The sequence below is a fragment of the Antechinus flavipes genome, chromosome 2 (assembly GCF_016432865.1).
Source record: "Antechinus flavipes isolate AdamAnt ecotype Samford, QLD, Australia chromosome 2, AdamAnt_v2, whole genome shotgun sequence".
NCBI classification, from domain to species: domain Eukaryota; kingdom Metazoa; phylum Chordata; class Mammalia; order Dasyuromorphia; family Dasyuridae; genus Antechinus; species Antechinus flavipes.
Window position 1 is genome coordinate 463,996,296 of NC_067399.1, and position 22,704 is coordinate 464,018,999.

Below are 22,704 nucleotides of genomic sequence, written 5' to 3' on the forward strand. Positions count from 1 at the left end.
AGAGGGAACATCTTTGACCAAAAAAAAAAAAAAATCTACCACAAAGTTTCTTTTGTGCGGGCGGTGGTGGAAAGTTGGTGGGGGAACTTAGGCGGACTTTGGGCCCTAGTGGGTGGTTTGGGATCCCAAGGTCCCAGGGGTCTTTGAGCCCACCATCTCAGGGGCCAGAGTTCATTGTACTTTGCTTGCCCCCAGCTGATTCAGGCCCACCACAGGCTGGGTTTTCCTGGAGGGAAGATTATGGAGCTCTTTTCACTGGGGAGTTTTGGGGGATGGGGTTAAACCCTTGGACTCCCCTAGGAGAAGGAGGTGGTACCATACCACAAGGGCCTCAGCCAGTCACTAAAGGAAGAAAAATCACTTCTCAATCTGGAAGGTTAGAATCATGGATGGGGAGATTAGGCTACTAGGTGGGAAGGGCTTTGTCAAATGCAGAGCTAAAGGAGGAGCTCCTTTTGTTGTAATTTTTAGGGTTACCGCATCTCCCACCAGGGATTCAACCTGTCACTCCAACTCACTATGACAGATGCATTCTCTCTATCATATCTACTCAAGTACAAAGATGGAAGTGTGTTCTTTGTACCTGCCCATGTGTATTTTTGTACATCTCTGTACCTAAATGTTTGTGCATGACTATTCTATATGCAAGAAAAGGCTAGCTAGAAGGAGCCTTAAAATAGCTCTCGGTGGGTGAGAGTGCATACATGTGTGTCTGTACATTCATTTATTCATAAAACATTTATTAAATGTTTATTATGTTCTAGCTTTATGCTCAGCATTAAAGGGGAAGGAGACAAGATGCAAAGATAAAAAAAAAAGATTAAATCCCTATGACATCTATGCTTTTTGCTGTGTCTGCGTCTGTGTTTCTGTGTATGTATATGAGTATGTTTCCATGTCCATGGTCATCCATGCCTGCATCCATGTCCTCTCTGTGGAGATGATTTGGTATCTGTATTCATTAGATTCAAAACACATCTATTAATATTTTTTAATATTCAGGGCTCTCTACTTAGCAGTAAGTGTATTTAAATGAAAAACAACATAGCTCTACCCTCAAGGAACTTATTGTTAAGTCATAATAAAAACAGCTCACATTTCTGTAACACTTCATGGTTTACAAAGCAATTTCCTCCCAACATTTCTGTGAGGTACGAGTGCTATCTTCATTTTTCAGAAGAGGAACTGGGATGGGTGGAAGGTGTTTAATGACTTGCCAAGGGTTATGTAGAGTAGAAAAAATGGTGGATTTGGAGTCAGAGAATAGGGTTTAAATTCTAGCTTTTCTTCCTTCCTCAGAGGGTAAAATGACAAAATCTGAGAGTTGAAAGGAACCTCAGGTCAGCCACCCATACCTGAACAAGGATCCCTTGGAAACATATACAACATATGACCAAGCAGCTTTTGCTTGAAGATTTCCATTGAAGGGGACAAGCTACTTCCTCCTGAGGTCACCAGTTTTATTTTGGGGCAGATCTAATGGTTAGCAGGTTCTTTCTTACAGCAAGCCTCTTTTTAACTAATTTGACTGTATGCAGCTTATATTGATTTCTCCTAGTTCTATCCTCTGGGGTTAAGCAGAACAAAGCTAATCCCTCTGACAAGTGATAGTTTTTTTTTTAATATTTGAAGATAGTTATCATGTCAGGTTCTCCTCCTCACCCCAACCATTCTTCCCTTCTTCCAGATAAAAATCCTTTGCTTCAACTCAGTCTTATGTGATCACATGGCAAGTTGGTCTTGACACGGCAATTCACTTAATTCAATTCAATTCTACCCGCACTTTGTTCATTATTGTTGTTGTTCAGTCTCTTCCTGATTCTGTTCAGGGTTTTCTTAGAAAATAAATTGAAATGGTTTGCTATTTCCTTCTCCAGCTCACGTTTATAGAAGAGGAAACTGAAGCAAACAGAGTTAAGTGACTTGCTCAGAGTTTCATAGCTAGTCAGTATCTGAGACTAGATTTGAACTCAGGAAGATGAATATTTCTGATTCCAGGACCAGCACTTTATCCATTGTGCCAGCTAGTCACCCACAATTTATTAATTGCCTACTATGTACAAGGCACTGCTACCAGATTCTGAGAATAAAGAGACAAAACAAAAAGAACTTACTGAGCCTTGTTTCCCCTTCATAGAATGAAGGTATTGGACACTAAAAATCTTTGCAGTTCCAAATACTCCGATCCTAAAATCCCAAGGATTGGGAAAGGAGGGGAAATGAGGGAATAAAAACTGAACCAAATAGCTCTTCTGATATCCTTTCCTTGCCCAATCCTATCCTGTCCTACACATGCTGATGAACTTTGTGTTGCAGTCAAACCATACTATTCCCATTTCTGTGGTTTCATCCCACCCTTTCCTAGAGCCTTTTCTTTGCTTATAGCATCACATAGAAAACACTCAAAATGGATTCTTCTTGTATCATTTCCTGTAAAAATCCTTCTCTTCATTTAAGAACTGGTTCAGATACCACCCATTTTCCCTAATTACTTTCACCCATACCTAATAGCTTGACATTCAAAGCTCTTTAAATCTCTGTGTATCTTTCACACACACACACACACACACACACACACACACACACACACATTTTATTTTCCTTTTAAACAATCTGGTTTTTTTAATCTGTTTTTCTCTTATTCTTCCATTATTCTTATTCTTTCCTCTTATTATATTTAACTGGCACTTAACCATGTGCCCCCTGGTGGAGTATAAGTTCAATGAAGGCAGGGACTGTGTCATTTAAAAAAAATATATCTGTAAAGCACTTGCATGGCATTTTGTTTATGATACATAAGAGATGCTAATCAAATGTTGTTGGATTGAATTGATAGAAATATTATGATATAAATTAGCCTATAAATGTGTAGGAGAAGGTCAAACAAAGGTATGAGAACCTGGAGAAAAGAAAGATCACTTACACTTGGGGGCAAGCTGTGGGGAGGGGGGGGGCGGGGAAGAAGAATCAGGGAAGACTTTGGGTAGAAGGAGCCATTTAGCTGAGCCTTGAAGAAAGGAATAGATTGTCACCAGGCAGGAATGTCTGAAGAAATCATTCTAGGCATGGAAGAAATTAGAAGCAAAGGGATGGGAAGGACATAGAGGTGTGCTAGAAGAGACCTCGGAATCCATAGTGCAAACCCCTCATCTTACAAACCAAGATATTGAGGTACAGATATCTAGGAACAGTTTGTTTAAATGGAAAATAAAGTGTGTGTATGAGATAGAGAAAGAGAAACACAGAGACACAAAGAGAAAAGGAATTAAGTTAAAGATAGGTTGAAGTCAAATTTTAAAAGCTTTGAATGCCAAGCTAAGAAGTTTGTATTTTATTTGCCAGGCTTCTAGGGCAATTAGATACCATTAACCTCGTTTGCCTTAGTTTCCTCATCTATAAAAATGGGCGGAGAAAGAAATGGCAAATTGCCCCAGTGTCTGCCAAGAAAACCTTAAATGGGGTCACAAAGAGTTGGACATGACTAAAATAACTCAATAACATCGAGAAGCTGCTAAAAGTTACTCCTCCAAGTAACTCGGAGCAGAGGAGTGCTGCTCTCAGCTCCAGGCATTGCAAAGTTAGCATGGCATGGTACAATACAACTCAGAATCCGAAGCCCCGGGTTCAGTTTCAGCTTTGCTACATATTAACCTGGTACAAGTTACAATGACTCTCCCATCTGTACAAAGAACAAGTTGGACCAGACAGTTCTAAGATCTCTCCAAGCTTTGAGATCATAAGATGACTGAGCCTTGCAAGATGGGAGGGGGAGACACAGCAGGCAATAGCTAGCGCGTGTACACACACAGATGCTCATGTAGGGACCAGGAAGGATGGAGTGCGCCTATGGCTAGTGCTGCATGAAACACCTGTTGGCTCCTCCCCTTCTCTGCTTTCACAATCCACAAGGCCATGGACAGAAAGGAGGAATAGGGTGGTCTCGGGTCCCAGGAAGAGGAGTCTGGCCTTCTACAGAGACCCAGTCTTGTTCCCCATAAAGGAAAGTGACCACTGGGCAGGTCTTCTCTCATTCCCAGGCCCATCCAGCAATCGTGGTCCACAGGTCCTTTTTCCCTTGAATCTCCCTGCCTTTCCCCAACAGGTAGGGAATGATCTGATTCCAGCCCATTATTCTGACTCCTGATGCTCCTTCTTATACATTGCTTTCTTTGTTTCTCTCCAGGTGAATCAAGGAATGGCCCAATCAGTGAATGGCCAATAACATGAGCTGAGCCTTCAAGTAAATGAAACTAAAACAAAATACTAAAAGGTAGATTGTTACAACATAGAACATAGCGTGCTAGCCCTGGAAGGGATTGTAAAACATAAAATAGAATAAAGAATATTAAAACATTGAATGTTAGAATTGGAAGGAATCTTAGAACAAAGATCTTTCAACACAGAATATAAAGGACATCTAGATTCAGAGTCAAAATTCCTGGATTTGAATCCTGCTCCTGGTACGATTTATATAATCTCATCTAAGACACTCAATCTGTTTGACACTGTAAAATGTGGGGAATAAACTAAGTGATCTGTACAATTCCTTTTACACTTAAATCATAGGGATTGTAGAAACAATCTAATTTGACTCCATAATTTTACAGGGAAGATCCAGAGATCAAAGAAGTATAGGTTGTTTGTGTTTTGTATTGAAGGAGACCAATGACATCACAAGACGCTGTCTTAACTTGTTTGATTGCTCCCTGCTCTCCTTTATCATGGCTGAGTGAGACAAAATCATCAGCCTCACCCTCTCTTCCAAAAATCATCAGAAGCCAGTGGCAGGACAAAAGTCAAGATACTGGCTCAGGTTGCAGTAAATGACCTGGCATCTTCCATGATTGACTAAGCTCTAAGCACTCCACAGCACTTGTTTCAGTTGCTCTCATGGTCATTGGAACAAATCGTTCTCATTGACGCACTCTGCCAGGGAAGTCTCACATTCCCTTAACTTACCAATGGATTTCAGACCTGTCAGTTATTCTCAACCTGGTTTAGCCCATCTGCTGAGACAGTTTTACCAGCATGTGGCTGCTGTGCATTCTACAGCTTCCAGAAGGTCACTGATGAGAGTTGGGTGATGGGTGGACACCAAAAGTGGATGAGTAGCCCTGAAAAGTGCTTGGCAAGCCCTCACACCAGAGATGCTAGCCTTCCCTGAACCCCCGCAGAGAAGTATAATGATTTGGCAAAGGTCACACAGCAAGTTAATGGCATCAGTAGGATTTAAACACCAGTCTTTTGAGCACCAGATCAGGATCTTTCTAATAATAACTGATCTTTTTACATATCACCTTAAAATTTGCAAAATATTTTGCATACTAATTAGCTCTTGTGGTCCTCACAAAAATTTCTGAGAGGTAGGTAGTACAGGTATTGATGTCCTCAATCTACAGAGGAGGAAACTGAGGCTCAGGGAGGTTGACTTTCTCATAGTTATATAGCTAAAAAGTATTGGAAACTATATTTGAACTGAGTTCTTCTGACTCCTCCAGTCTTAGAATTCTTACCTGGAATGGCACACTTGTTGCTTTAAGTCCCAGTCAAAATCCCATTTTAAGAAGACCTTCCCAAGCCCCTCAACACCAGTGCCTTGTCTCTGTTAATACACTCTTTGCTTAAAATCCCAGCTAAAATCCTCCTTTTTTTTTTATCAAAAGACTTTCCTAACCCTTTCAACTCTAGTTCTTTGTCTCTGTTAATTCTTTCCTATTTATTTTGTAAATAACTTGCTTTTTATTTGTTTGCAGGAAATCTCTCCCTTTAGATTGTAAGCTCCTTGACTATCTTTTGCCTAGCATTAGTGGGCATTTAAGAAATATTTATTGACTGAGTGCCTTGATACCCTTTTAGTTGCCAACCTGTTTTTAATGGAGAACAGATTACTCCAGGGCTCTGGGCAAACTTCAGTGAGAAATAGGGGAGGTATTCCTTGGCCTAGAAGCTTATAGTCTAATGAAGAATGGAAGACTCCCACAGAGCCTGGGAGAGATCCTACCTTAACCAGATTCCAGTAGCCAAATCTGAGATTGATATAATGGCAATGGGGTCAAACTCAAAAAAGAAACAAATCCTACTCTAAAGGCTATGTCTTAACTTAGAAAAACACAAATTAGCATTATCTATGTTGAAGTTTTGGGCAGCAAGTTTGACACCTCCAGTGTATTGGAAACAATATTGGATTTGTGACCCAGAGACCTGTTTTCAATTTTCACTTCTGCCACATGCTATGGATATGATTTTCCTTTCTTTGGGCCTCAATTTCTCCATTAGTAAAAACAAAAAGAGTGGGACTAAATGATTTTTAAAATATTCTCTAGTTCTAACATGAATAAAGGTCCCTAGGAAATGATTTCCTTCCCACAAATAGTAGGCTCCTTTGCCAGTGATGGTAGCATCTGAAGGCAAGCCCTTCCTGGATTCTGGAACTATCCCACTTGATTATTTCCAGCTCCCATACCACTGACTCTTTCCCCCCAATCTACAGACCCCTAGTGACTAAAGTTCAGCTCCTACATAGGGAAATAACAGAAGAATCAAGTGAGCTATTTTAAGGCCCCTAAAAGGGATTTTAAAAATTATCTAGTCAAACTCTTATTTTGCATATGGGGAAATTGAGGTCTACTTGGTGTGAGGCTTTGGTCCTACAGTGATCAGACTCTAATAATGAGTTTAACCCAGACAGGGGCAGTCACTTTAAGGACTACAGTCTCCTCTGGGTTGAATAAGACACTTCCCAGACAGCTCCAGCCTGCAGCTGGCCAGCAAGCAGCCCTCAGCTTAATTATTTCCTGCTTGACTGCTTGGGCCACCCACAGGGTGAGTGCATAGGGCTCAGCTTGAGCAGGGGCCCTCTGAGCACAAATGCCCTCCGAGACCATCCTGAAGAAACCTTCTTAGGATCCAGGACGGGACTTAGCTGACAGGGACAATCCAGTGCTCCAACCAGATCAGCAACTCTACTCAATAGTATTCCAAATCAAGGGGGTGTTTTCATTAAGAAATTAGCACCAGAGCTGTCACTAAGAATTTTTGTGCCCCGGGCAAGCACCAAACACCATGTCCATGATAAGTGCTATGATACGCGCCTTCATTTGGGGTGAAGGGACACTACTCCATGGGAAACTGGCACAAGGCTACTGCTGGGAAAAGTAAGGTAGGTTTAGGGAGAAGTTTATTACCTCCCACCACTTAGTAGCTTACTTGAGTTTTTAAAATGATAGCTTTTTATTTTCAAAATATATGCAAAGATAGCTTTCAACATTCACCCTTGAAAAACCCTGTGTTCCAAATTTTTCTCTCTCCCCTCTCCCACTCCCTCCCCTAGAGAGCAAATAATCCAATATATGTTAAAAATGTATAATTCTTCTATATATATTTCCATATTGATCCTGCTGTACAAGAAAAATCAGATCAAAAAGTAAAAGAAAAAAAAGGCAAACAAACAACAACAAAGGTGAAAAAACCATGTTGCAATCTACATTCAGTCCCCACAGTTCTCTCTCTCAATGCAGATGACTCTCTCCATCACAAGTCTATTGGAATTTACCTGAATCACCTCATTGTTGAAAAAGGCCACATCCATCAGAATTCATCATCACATCATCTTGTTGCTATTACAGTATCCTCCTGGTTCTATTCACTTCACTCAGCATCAGTTCATGTAGGTCTCTCCAGGCCTCTCTAAAATCATCTCCTGATTGTTTCTTACCGAACAATAATATTCCATAACCCTCACATACCATAAGTTATTCAGCCATTCCCCAACTGAGGGGCATCCACTCAGTTTCCAGTTTCTGGCTATTACAAAGAGGGCTGCCACAAACATTTTTGCACATGTGGGCCCCTTTCCCTTCTTTAAGGTCTCTTTGGGATATAAGCCCAGTAGAAACACTGTTGGATCAAAGTGTATGCACAGTTTGATAGCCCTTTGGGCATAGTTCCAAATTGCTCTCCAGAATGGTTGGATTTGTTCATAATTCCACCAACAATGCATCAGTGTCACAGTTTTCCCACATCCCCCCAACATTCATCATTATTTTTTCCTATCATCTTACCAATCTGACAGGTGTGTGGTGGTACCTCAGAGTTATCTTAATTTGCATTTCTCTGATCAATAGCGATTTAGAGCAATTTTTCACATGACTAGAAATGGTTTTAATTTCTTCATCTAAAAATTGTTAATTCATATCCTTTGATCATTTATCAGTTGGAGAAAGGCTTGTATTCTTATAATTTTGAGACAATTCTCTATATATTTTAGATATGAGGCCTTTGTCAGAACCCTTGGATAGCTTACTTAATTTTTCTTGCTGAGTGCTAAGCTCTGTTGTTTCTAGGCTAGTAAGGAATTACAAGTGTTTGTCTAACTTTGGCATTTTGTTGCAAAGCCCAAGTAATCCACCCTAATTACAGAACCAGTGAGGATCACAAAAGAACACACATTTACCTCTATCTAACTCCAACCCAAACTTGCCAAATCTTGATGCTGAGTGTTAGGGGAAGCAACACAATATAATGGAAAAAATAGCACTGGATTTTTGGGCCTAAGACCAGGGTTCCTATCTTTCCTCTGCCTTTTTCATAAACTGTGTGACTATGAACAAGTCTCATTATGTTAGCTATGAGGTAGATCATAGGGCTGTAAGACAAAGACTTTATAATCTTTAAAGCCCTAAAGAAATGGGAAATGTGATTGGGGTTCTAGAGAGAAGGTCCACATGGCATATCCTGCCACAAACCCAGGTTAGTCTCAATATTAATAGCTGCTACTTTTACAGCATTTGGGAGCTTACAGAGTACTTTCCTTTGAAAGTCCTATGAAGTCAATAATAAAGAAAATAAGATTCTGCACCAGAAGGGACCTCAGAAATAGTCTAATCAAATCTCTTCACTTTGGAGATAAGGAAACTGAGATCCAGAAAGGTCAAGTGACTCACCTCTCTAAGACCGTAAGTAGCAGAACAGGGCTTTGAGCGAATGTTTCCTGTCTTTAAATGTAGCCTGAATTTCATTACACCATATTGAACAATAAAATAATAATAATAATGATAATAAGCTTATGTTTATATAATGTTATAGTTTACAAAGTGCTATGAAGAAAGGTAGTGCAAATATTATTTTTGCTGTTGTCATTTTTAGTCATGTCTGACTCTTCATGATTTATTTTCGGTTTTCTTGTTAAAGATACGGGAATGGTTGGTCATTTCCTTCCCTAGCTCATTTTACAGATGAGAAAACTGAGGCAAACAGAGTTAAGTGAGTTGCCTAGGATCACATAATTAGTATCTGAGGCTGAATCTGAACTTGTGAAAATGACAAATATATATATATATGTATATGTATATATATATATATATATATATAATCCCCATTTGATAGCTAGCCCAAAGAGTTTAAACAACTTGCCCAGTATCCCAAAATGGTAGTTGATACAGGCAGAATTCAAACTTACATCCTCTGATTCCAGATCCAAGATTCTTTCCATTTCAATGCTTCGATGGTTTCATGATCACATAGATGTAGCCACTCCTTCTCCTGAGGAAGATGGCAACAAACCCACCCTTTCTCATGCAGTGGGATTCTCATCCGTGAAGGTCTTCCTTGGAGTCTCTTAACATTTTGTGGGGACAGTACATCACTTGGCTTATCCTTTATTCTTGGTACATGATCAGTGATCTTTTCTAATTATATATTTCCCATATAATTTCCCATCAGTGACTCCACTGTTTTCTTTGACCAGAATGGAGTCACAGGGTCACATAGCAATGTCACATAGCAATTCTAGGATCATAGCATCATATCTGTAGTTAGGGAAGCAACTTTAAACCCATCTAATCTAATCCATTCACTTTACAGATGGGCAAACGGGGTATACTGTGGCCAAGGAAGCCACACTGCATAAAGATAGCCTATATTTCTCCCTTTCCTCTGGACAGCATAATTTGTCCAAAGTTACACATAGTAAGCCTCAGAGGTGAAATTTGCATCCAAGTCCTCTGACTCTAGAACCAGCTGAGTCTATGACTACTATGTCTACTATGCACATTGCCTCCTGGTACTTATACTAAAAAGAAGTTGTAACATCAATACCAGAAGACAATGTGCACAACAATGATAATAAAAGCTCATAAAGGGAAAATGATTTAGTGTACATCTAGGATTGAGGTGAGTCAGGACTGGAACCCAGTTCCTTTGACTCTTAGGTCTTTTCTATTATTCATGATAACACAAAATTGATAAATAATCCAGAAGATGGAAAGATAGAAATATATATACCCCTCTATAGGGGAAAATAGGGAACACAAGGGCTCTAAGCTTCCCAGGGACTCAGTCTTGAAGCCCAGCCTCCTGGAGCTGGCCTGGGTAGCTGAGGATAGAAACAAGGAGCCTGACCACCTTGCCTAGAAGGCCCCTGACCTTGGCGCCTGCCCAGCCAAACTCTGAATGACTGGTCCCCACCCCTGCACTTCACAAACCCACTCAGCTGTTAAACGTGTCAGGAAGGACTTAGTGATGAGAAGATAAAGGCCGGAGGCTCGTTAAACGTGTGTCCCATGTCCCATTAACTTCCCCAGCAGGGTCCCTGGAGGCCCAGTGAGAAGAGACAAAGAATATGTGGATGTTCCGGGAGCTCTGGCCTCCTGTCCCCAGGCCAGCCAGCCCTCCTTTCCACTCTCCCCAGCAGCTATCAATCTTCTCCCGGACACCCACTTCACAACTTGCTTCCCTGCCCGGATGCCCAACCGCCCACTGATTACCCCCCAGCGCCCTCAGCCAGGAAGGGAGGGGGCCTGAGGAAGAGGTGCTGATAACAAGAAGGGGGTTTTGCTTTGTTTTGTTTTTTAATGTAGTAAAATACAGTGTGGAGTAGAGGAGAGGCACTCTAAAGCCTGCTATGGGTTTGGCTTCTCCTGCTTTGAAAGGGGCATTAAATCTGTATTAAATCCTTTTGCCCCAATGCCAGAGTTAGATCACAGATCCCTCAAAGGCCAATAAGGCTTCAAGTTGGAAAGGGTATTAGAAATCATTTAGCCCACCACACATTTTACAAATAAAAAAACTAAGGCCAGAGAGAAGTAATTTGTTCAGTCACATAAGTAATGGAGAGAACATCCAAGATTTTGAACCAAGGCTCCTAGTTTTAAATCCAGGACTCTTTCTACCATGCCATACTGACTAAATATGGGCCCTATTTCTCCCTTGCTTCTACACAGAATGGTTTCTAATTCAACTGTGATAGTTGAGGTCTCTGTTCTTTAAAAAGCCTTTTTTTTTTTTTTTAAAGCAATCCAGGTTAAGTGACTTGTCCAGGGTCACACAGCTAGCATCTGAGTTCTCCTGAATCTAAGGTCAGTACTCTATCCACTGTGCCTGCTAGCTGCCCCTTTTAGGGCCATCTAAGGACATCAAATACAGGGATACAGAATCCCAGAGAGACCAAGATGTATTGTGGGTCTGGTTGCCCTAGTTGACAACGAGATTTGACATTTTCCCTCAGTTTCCTACTTCAGTATTCGATTCCACCAATGACCAGAAAATATTCTTTTTCTCTAACTCAGATGTCTCCTATTTTAAACTGAGCCCATTCCTTCAGCAGACTGTCATGTCCTAAAACAAAACAATAACAACAGGACCATTAGGCTTACACATTATAGAATCACCAATTTGGCAGGACCTCAAAAATCACGCAGCCCCACCTCCCTGCTGTGAAGGTGTCCTCTTTACATCATTCAAATCAAATATGGTGGTCAGTTCTGGTATCATATTTTGGAGGAACTTCCATTAGGAACAACATATATAAACTAGAATTAATCTAGATTATTTCTTCACCAGGATTGTAGGACCTTTCCCCCCCTAACAAAAAAAAAGCTCTGGATTGATAATCAGGAGACTTGGGTTCAAATACAAGCTTTGCCACTTTCTGGTGTATCATTGCTTACTTAAGAGGAAATAGAATGTAGGAAAATATTATTGAATTTCTCTCAAAGATTGTTGTAAGCATAAAGTGAGGCAGCATACTTAAAATGCTTTGCAAATCCTAAAGAACTAAAACGGATATAAATATGGGTTGCTCTTTGTGAGTAGAAAAAAAATTACCCTTTCACCTCTACAAGAATGTTAGCCCCTTGAAGGCAAGAACTGTTTTTCATTTTGTTTTTGTTTCTCTAGTACCCAACAGAAGTCCTTAAACTTAGTAGGTGCCCAATAAGAGTTCATTAAAAGAAATTGAATTGAATAGATCAAACAGTGATAATAACATTAACACTACCTAAATTTTTCTTTAGAATGCCCTTGTTAACCTTAAAACACTACACAAACATGAACTATTAAAAATAATAAGCTATATTACTATCACCACTGAAATCTCACCAGGCAGATAGTCACCTACCTGCTGCCTGAATAAATAAGAGCTAGGCCTTCGTTTAATATCCCACTCTGGGGCTGGGAAGCCCCTGCTGGGTTTCTTCCTCCCCCCTAGATCTGCCATTCATCAGCACCCCCCTTTCCAGGGTTCCTGCCTGTCACTGAGGGCCCTCCAGCCCCACACAGTGGTTAATGAATAAATGGCCCCTTTTGCAGTGTTGCAAAACTTATTGTTTGGATAATACAGAGACTGAGGCAGCCTAATTGCAGGTTAATCACGAAATATTTGTTTTAGTGCAGAATGATCACTCATGCTCATAGGAGATATTTTCATAGGGAAATGGAGTGGGGGTAGAGAAGGGAAGAGCTGTAGAGCTCAGGCTGGCAAATCTGGAGAGTTGGGTTTTGGTCCTGATTCAGCTTTGATGAGGATGACCTTGGATAAGTCACTTTCCTTCTTGGACAAGTCACTTTCCTTCAGGTCTGTTTTCTCACCTGTCAAATGTTAAACTAAATGATCTTTCAGATCTCTCCAAGCTCTGGCATGATCCTTTGAACAGTGTAATATTCTTTGAGGATTCCTTCCAATTCTGTGAAATAATTCATATATTTTTTAAAAAGATAAATATCATTATAATTCCCACTAATAAATACAGGTAACTATAATCAAATATATCTAGAAACATGAGAAAATAAGAATGAACCTATAAACTGAAATGTTAAACCCTAAGAGATTGTAAATGCCTGTACATGTGTCTGTGAACTTCTATTACTTATCAGCTCTTAACCCCACCCCAAAACCTGTATTACCCCAAAATTTGTATTACTGACTTTAACCAAACAGCGCCCACATCACCTTTGTTTTGAACTCTTTTCTGATCTTCCTTTCTATGTAGTTAATAATAGTCTAAGATCCCTTCCAGCTCTGATGCTCTAAAGTTCTAACATTCTTTAGGCTCCATTCTCATCTGAAGTAGCTAGGTAGCAAAGTGGATTGAATACTAGACTTAGAGTCAGGAAGATCCAAGTTCAAATCCAGCCATACAGTTTATGACCCTGAGCAGGTCACTTAATTTCAATCTGTCTCAATTTTCCCATTTGTAAAATGGGGCTAAATAATAGCAACTACCTTTCAGAATTGTTGTGAAGATCAAATGAAATAATGTTTGTATAATGCTTGACATATGGTAGGTGATTAATAAATGCTTGTTTCCTTCCTTTTTGGCTCTAATATCCCAATATTTTAAGTTCTCTTCCAGATTTAACAACTCATCCATTTATTCAAGAAATATTTTTAAAGTGCCTACTATATAAAGATCAGTTCAATAAGCATTGAGTGGGGGAAAGATAGTTCAGATAAAATATAGTTCCTACTCCCTTGGAAATTATAGTCTAGTAGGAAAATAAGATAAGATGGTATAAATTGTAATACATAATATTTCATGACTAATGCATCAGAGAATTATAAAACAAAATAACATGGGGTCGGTGGGAAAAGGCCACTATTGGAGGCAGTGAAGGAAGAATCAGAGAAGGCTTCATGGAGGAGGAGACATTTGTGTTAAGCTTTTAAAGATGTATAGACCACCCTCTCTAAAGTTATGAATTTTTTTCACATTCAAAAATGTATACCCTATACCTCAAGTTTATAACCTCTCTGGAAAATGTGTAACATTCCTCATCACTGGTGCTCTGAAGTTATTAATGATTTCTTAACTGCTGAATCTAATGTTCTTTTCCCAATCCTCATCTTCCTTCCCTACTCTGAAGTTTTTCATGTTGCTAGAGAAAGTCACATTACACTACTATATCTACTGGGTACAAACTCATGTTAGCTAGTCTCACCCTCTACTACAGGAAAAAAAATTTGTTTTTCCTTAATTGACTCTCTCCTCCATTCCTTTCTGTAGCTGTCCTAAACTTTCTATCTTCAATCTCAGAATGCTTCCTCTCTCTGTCTCTGTCTCTGTCTCTGTCTCTGTCTCTCTGTCTCTCTTTCTGTCTCTCTGTCTCTCTCTCTACCTCTCTCTCTGTCTCTCTCTCTCTGTCTCTCTGTCTCTCTCTCTGTCTCTCTGTCTCTCTCTGTCTCTCTCTCTGTCTCTGTCTGTCTCTGTCTATCTCTGTCTCTCTCTCTGTCTCTCTCTCTCTCTCTGTCTCTCTCTCTCTCTCTCTCTCTCTCTCTCTCTCTCTCTCTGTCTTTCTCTCAAGTAACAATTGCCTTAGACTTCTACTTTATTGAGAAAAGACAATCCTTCCAGTGCAGCTCCAGTTTCTTCCTCATTTCAAAGCCCCTCCCTCTAAATCTTACTTCATCTCTCCTCCCTTCCTGTGAATAAGAAAGTAGTCCTTCTCTTTGTCAAAGCTAACCAGTCTAATCCCTCTGTGATCTTCATCTTCTCATCTTTTAGGATAATAGAACCAGAGTTGGAAGGGACCTCAGAGGCCATTTAATCTAATGTCTTCATTTTATAGATGAGGAAACTGGGGCCCAGAGAGCTTTAATAATTTGTTCAAGCTCACACAGGAAGTAAAAGATTGCTCCACTAATTATTCCCTCCCTCTCATCTTCAATCTTTTCCATATTGGCTCTTTCCCAGCAACCTACAAATACGCTAATGTCCCTTCCATCCTTTAAAAACAAAAACAAAAAGAAAAACAAAACCCCATTTTACCCTGCCATCTCCTTAAGCTATTGTCTTATATTTTTTTCTTCTTTTCATTGCCAAACTCCTAGAAAGAGTCATAGAAACTTGCTTCTCTCACTTCCTCACCACCTGGTCATTTTTCTTTCTTTTGTAAGCTAACTCAATTCCATTTTGTTGTGTCCTGCTTTCTGACAAAACGTACCATTGCTTTCTAGAACCCCCACGCTGGGGTGATTAAAATACACCTTCCTAGTGGAGAAGTGATGAGGAGGGATTCCCAAGGATGGTGGGAAAATGGAGTCAGTTTATTTCAAGGATTTTCCCCTTTATATAATGTAATAAAAACAATACTGTGCACGTGGGACCATAAACAACTTGCTATTGTACATAGTTTGCCACCTGGTATCATTCTGTTTCAATCACAACACAGATTGTCATCACCCCCTGACTTCTCAGGAAGGCCGAGATCCCTTAGGGGAGATGTCAAACCAGACATTGTGAGCAGGTTCCCTCTGGGCTGAAGAGTTTTATACCTTACCCAGAGTTTCCCCACTGACTGTGACCCTCTACACCATTTCATTCAATTGAAACTACTCTCTCCAAAGTTATGAATTATTATTTTCACATCCAAAATTGTATACCCTTCACCTTGAGTCTATCACCTCTCCCGAAGAAGATGTGTAGCATTCCTCATCACTAGTGCTCTGAAGTTAATGATTTCTTAACCACTGTATGTAATGACCTTTTCCCAGTCATCATCTTCCTTCCCTATTCTGAAATTTTTTTTGACCACCCCCTAATTTAGACAAATTCTCTTTACTTATTTTCATGACAGTGCTCTCTTGGTTCTCCTCCTTTCTAGGTAAACCCTCCCCTCCTTTTTAGTCTCCACTATGATATCAGAGTCCCTCATATCCTTTTAGTATGAGTGTATCCAAGTTTTTGTTCTGGGTCCTCTTTTGTTTTTTCTCTGTAACTTCTATTTTGAAAACCTCATCAGTTGCTATGAGTTCAAATATTATTTCTATGCAGATGATTCCCACATCAATTTTTTTCAGTTTTTTTCCAATTTAACCAGAAATTCAGGAAGGAAGGAAAGAAGGAAGGAAGGAAGGGAGGAAGGGAGGGAGGGAGGGAGAGAGAGAAAGAGGAAGGGAAAGAGGGAGAAAGAGAAGGAGAAAGGGAGAGAAAGAGGGAAGGAGGGAGGGAAAGAGGAAGGGAGGGAGGAAGTTAATTTCCTGCTCTCAATTAATTTGTAATCTTTCAAAGGTCTTACATTTTATTGGAGGTCTGAAGGTTTCCTCTTCTTTGACTGTTTTCTCTTAAGTTTTCTCTGCTAATTGTAGAGATTCAATTCCAGAGTGTACAGGAGTGGAGGGAAGGAAGAATCAAAGCTCTCTATAGGCTATAGAAACCAGCACTACTAGCTTTCTACTCCAGTCAGAGGAATTCAAGATGCATCTTCCCTCCTTTTTATAGATCACGACAGTTCCTTGTAGTTTATACAAACACAAAAAGATACATATACAAATGTTACATGCATTAACACACACATAGTTACATTTACATATATATAATAAACTCATGTTCACACATTCTGACAATATATAGTCACACAATATTGTGTATGCATGTATGTATGTAAATATCACATTCATATGTACACACAATCACACTAGCAAATATTCAAATGTCCAATCATATATAATACACTTACAGTATGCACTAAAACATTTATATGTAATTGCACAAAGACATACAAAAAACACATACATATAAATACATTCATCTGGACAAGTTTCGCATGTATATATTTATTTTACAAATTTTTATTTTTTCCACAATCATATGTAAAAATAATTTTAGCCTCTATTTTCTTAAATCTTGCATTCCAATACACACATACTTTTTAGAAGCACACAGACACAGATAATAGCTTCTCCCCCACCAAGACCTTGCAGGTGACCCTTACTCTTGTTCTCCCCTTCAAATTACTTACTCTCCTGCATGCCTAGATTCAACTACTATTCTTCCACTCATACCCTACTTTCATCTCCACTGAAAATAATTTCCAAATAATCCCCGATCAAGCTGTCTGATTGTATTTCTGGCCTCTAGAAATCTTCCTCTAATTTTCCTTCAGTCTTTTTCTCTGAATTTATTCTGCACTCCATCACAGCTCAAACACCTCAGCTCTTTCTTTCCAGAATGCACAGATCTGAACATAGTTGACCAGTCGTGAACATGGTTGACCAGTCATCCCTTTCATTCTTTCAAGGAAAGATAAAAAGAGTTTCCATTGAAAAACTAGGAGTAAAAGTGAGATCATAATTTTATAAGAAAGAACTCTGTGTTTGGAATCAGAAGAACTTGGTGTGAATCCTAGTTCAGTCACTGATCATCTTTGTGGTCTCAGGCAAGTCATTTTGAACCTTTTAGGTCTCAGTTTCCTCCTAAGAAAATGAGGGATTTGGACTCAATAATACACAGCTACAAATCCTATAAAAATAGAAAAGGCTGTGAGATTCAAAAAGGTGTTTTTATGGCATAAGGATATGTATCTTTGGATTGATACCCAGGTTAGGAAGAGATTGACTTTTGGACCTCTAGAAGGTAAGTTAAGAGCAATGGTGAATGCGATTCTGATAAGAAAGGAGGAGAGATCATTCATGGAGAATATTAAAGTGTAACAGGAAAGTTAAAATTAGAAACGTTTGAGGATTCCTAGCAATCATTTTCTCTGTCACCTATCTAGGGTCTCCTCTAATCACCATGCTACATAAGTAGATACCTAATGGTGATGATAATATAAATTATTGTAGTTTCTATAGTGTTCTAAGTTATATGAAAAAATTTCATAACAATTATATGAGGCAAGTTTTATTAATCCTATTTTACAGAGGAGAAAACTGAGGTTCAGAGAAATTAAGAGATTTAGGATCATAAAACCTAGAGCCAAAATAGAGTTCATCTATTACAATACACCCATTTAATAGATGATGAAACAGTTTACAGTGGTAAAATGAATTGCATAAGATCTTATAGTTTATTAGTGTTAGAACAAGGGCTTGAATCAAGGTCTTTCTGATTTCAAATCCAATGTTCTTTCCACTACAACAAGCCATATGAATATCTGCATAATCATTCCCATGTTGTTGTGCAAATGTATACCACTGCATATGTGCATACAGATATACATATGCACATATCTATAATTTGATATTCACTGCCTTGTCTACATTTTGTGTGCATATGCAATTGATATGCTTAAATACCCCTGTTTTTACCTGATTGGAAAAGTTATTTCCTCTCCCTGGATTTCAATAACCTCATCTATGAAATGAGACTATTAGATGTCTACTAAGGCCATTTCTAGGTCAACATTTAATGCCTGGACATATGCAAACTCCTAACAGGTATATGTATAATCACCTGAATATACTCAAAATATACACTGAACCTGCAACCCCAAATTCTCATGGCACCTGAATTAAGTTCATATTGCATAAGCCTATAAAAATTATCAAATCCATACTTTGCCCCAGCCAGTTGGCACAGATTCAAATCTTTCCTCAGACATTAGCTAAATTGACCCTAGGCATCTTAACTTTTCTCAACAGCAGCCTCCTTATCTGTAAAATGGGACTAATAGCACTCATCTCCCAGGATTAGGGTGAAGATAAAATAAGATAATATATGTAAACTTTAACATGCCATATGCATTAGTTATTTTATTATGTGTCTACATTATATAGTCCATATATGTGGGATCATCTCAATTGTTCTTAGATGACTGGTATATAATTGTGTTATGACCACTTGCATGCATACATTCACAGATTAGTTCTAGTTCCATTTTTGCAAGCATACAGTGATAGAAGGATAGACTGACTGGGATCATAAATTTAGGAGTGAAAGAAAACACAGAAGCCATCTGGTCCAATTGTAGATTTTACAAGAAAGGAAACTGGGCTCGGGTGAGCTTACACAATTTGCCCAAAGTCGCACAGGTAGTACTGTGCAAAATCAAGGTTTCACTCTATTTTGTGACTCCAGATCCCATGCTTTCCCCATTGCACTGCTCAGTGGTGGAGGATTAAGATATATATGTGATTCTACCGCGTTTGCACATCCCACACATGGACACACATACACAAATGGCTGGACCCAGCCGCTGATGCATGCACGTTACACCCACATATCATGTGTGCCCTCCCATGCATGCCTGTGCCTGCTCAGACCCGCATGTGTGATGGTCACATATAGCTATTACCCCCACTCCTGTGGGCACGGTGCCCCCGTGGACGGGCACAGACACGTGGCCCGCACAGGACTTCAGGGGAAAGCTGTCCCTGCCGTCCGGGTGGCTGGAGTGGAGTGGGAAGGCAGCACACGCTGACCCCAGGTATGTTTTGCCTTTTAGAAGCCGATGTAACAGGAGCAGCAATTCATGGAGTTGCCATGGCAACGGCCGGAGCCACATTTACATATTCCTCTTCCCGTAATCAGCAGCAGGGACAGCGCCGCCGACTCTCAGCCCGCCTTGTACATAATTCTTTGTTTAGTTTGCTAAACAAGAGCCCTAATTCCGGACTGCTTCCTACTGTCATTATCTCCCCGGGGCTGGCTCCCAGCGGCTCTCTAATTGGAATCCTCAGCTCCTCCCCCCAAGGAGCGGGAGGGAGGGAAATAGGCCTGGAAGAGGGGGCTCCCACCTCCCTTCCCTCCTCTTTTCTCCTCCAAGGCGAACTTCACAAACTTCCCCCCCTTGCTCCTTCTCCTTTCCATTACCCCTCACTTGCCACCCACTCTTCCAGAAGTACATAAGAATCAAAGGGGATAGATAATAGTCATAGAATGCCAGTATTTAAAAAGAGTTTAGGATTTCGAACACCGATCCTCAGAACTGCAAGAGGCCATTAGGGATTATTGAGTCCGATACTCTAATTTCAGAAGAAGACTTGAATCTACATCTCCTGGCTTTTGGTCCCCTCCTCATTTTTCTGTGCCACATCCCAGAAATAAAATTAATGAAATATAAGACCATTTTGATTATAAATAATCAAAAGTAGACAAAAATGAAATCTCTCCAGGGTTTACTTAGGAAGCTCTATCAATTTCCTGGCTTCTAAGAACCCTGCTACTTTTACTATCACCAGGAACCTAAGTGGTCTATTCTCCCCAAAACTCCTAAGGCAGCAGTGGAGACCCCCCCCCCCAATTGGGCACCCTGCATAAACACCATTGGCCCATTTATGTATCCTCAACGACTCTGAGCCTTCTTTCTGGCAAAGAGCAGAGGCTCAATCCACACATTCCCAACAAATCATGGCTGCAAGAAAGGGATGCAAGAACCAAATCAGAATATGTAAGACAAGGTAGCATACTGAAAAGAATCCTGAGTTTGGAGTTGGAAAACAAAGGTTCAAAATCCAGTTCTGTTATTTCCTATCTGTGTGACCTTGAACTTAACTTCACTGGGCTTTAGTATGCTCATCTGTAAAATGAGATGGTTGAACTCAATGAACTCCATAATCCTTTATGTATTTCAATAATTCTTTATCTCATCTCACATTGTTACTCCCTTGAAATGATGATAACATCCTACTCTTGCCCTCTCATTCCCAGTGATTCTTGTCTATGTCTTTTCCCAAAGTCTGCCTACAGGACCCAGAGGACATACTGAGGATCTTCCTCTAGGTCTTTCAGTATTATCTGGGTACCAGGACTGTGCCCAAATTATCTACCTTATATAAAACCAGAGTTCATACTGTGCTTGGATTTTCTTGTCAGATCATAAAGACATAATTATTTTTCTCTTTAAAATATGTCATTTGGAGGGGTGCAGCTAGATGGTGCAATGGATAGAGCACAGGACCTGAGTTCAAATCTAGCCTCAGACTCAATATTTAATAGTTGTGTGACCTGAGCAAGTCATTTAACTGAAATTTCCTTGCAAAAACAAAACATCTCATTTGGGAAGTGTGATCTATATTTGGACCAATATGGTACAGTATTTGCATCTCCTTAAAACATGAACAATAATAAGAGAGGACATTCCAGTCGTATTTTAAGAACATTGTTGTGAAGATGAAGGGAGTTAATGTTCCTCAAGGTTGTATAGTTCATAATTTACAAAAGTAAGATTTGAATATTGAGCTTATGGTGACAACTACAGTATTTTTTCTAGTACATTTTGCTGCCTTCTCAAATGGGAGAGAACAGAAAGGCACTAGGGCCACAGGGAAACTCCCCATGGTGTGACACTAGCTCCTCTCTACATCCATAGCCAAAAAAGAGTGCTTACCATTTCTTGAACACAGGCTGAGCTGCCTAACCTCCCTACTTTTTGGCTAATCTTTTCTCTGTGCCTAAGATGTCCTTCTCCCAAATTATATTTATCTATTTGCTTCTAGAAGTTTATCCATACATCCTTTAAGGTTTATTTCTAATGACAGCTAATCATCAGATCATAGGATCATAGATTTAGAACATGAAGGAACTTTAAAGTCCATCAAGTTTATCACTTTCATTTTACAGATGAGAAAACTGAGGCATAGAGAGATTAAGTGATAATCTCTCATACATCTAATAAAGGTCATACAACCAATAAGCAGGAGAGGCAGTATTTCAGCAGAGATTGTTCTGACCTCAAATCCAATACTCTATGTGCTACTTACTAGCTATTCCAAGAAGTCTTCCTTGAGAAGTAATGTGTAGAAAAAGTGCTCTAGAAAAGATAACCAAAAATGACTCTCTCTCTCTCTCTCTCTCTCTCTCTCTCTCTCTCTCTCTCTCTCTCTCTCTCTCTCTCTCTCTTTCTCTCTCTCTCTCTCTCTCTCTCCCTCTCTCTCTCTCTCTCTCTCTCCAGCTTTACTTTTTTCCTTTGGCAAGCTCTCTCTTTTTCTGCCATCTTGGTGGAGGAAAAACAGGGAGGGAGGAAGAGGAGATGAGAAAGGCAACTGAAGGATAGAGAATGGAAGAGGAGGGAAAAGAGGAACAGAAGTGGGAAGAGAAAGAAGGAAAAGCAGGAAAAGAAAAAGGAGATGAAAGAAAAAGGAGAAAAAGAGGGATAGAAAAAGAGAAATAGGAGGATAAAAGGAAGGAAAGAAAGAGGAAATGAAAGAGAAGGCAAAGGAAAAGAGAGAGAAAAAGGAGCACAATGAAAGAAGACATCAAGAAAAAGAAAGAGGATTGTAAATTAATAAAGAATAGCGGAAGGGGAAAGAAGAGAAAAGCAAATAGGAGGGGGAAAGGAGGAGAAGAAAAAAAGAAGAGGAAGAAAGAGGAAGAGGAAAAATGAGGAGGAACAAGAGGAAGAAAAAAGAGGAGGAGAAAGAAGAGTCAACCTCAGTTATTAACTTCCATTTCATTGAGTGAAGACAGGTGAGTTAGGAAATATTATTGGAGATAATTCATTCACATATCTACATTGTTTTTAATATTTATGATAACATATTATCTCCTTTGATTCTCAAAACAACTTTGGAGGGAACATGCTATTATTATCCTCACTTCACATTTAAGGAAATTGAGGCTGAAAATTTGTTCAATAACTTGCTCAAGGTCATACAGATAGTAAGTATCCAAAGTCTTCCTGACCAGGCCCTGCCCTCCATCGACAGCTCTGCCCCTCATGTGAATGTTTCCTCACAATAACCTTGTGAAACATTGCTAACCTCATTTTACA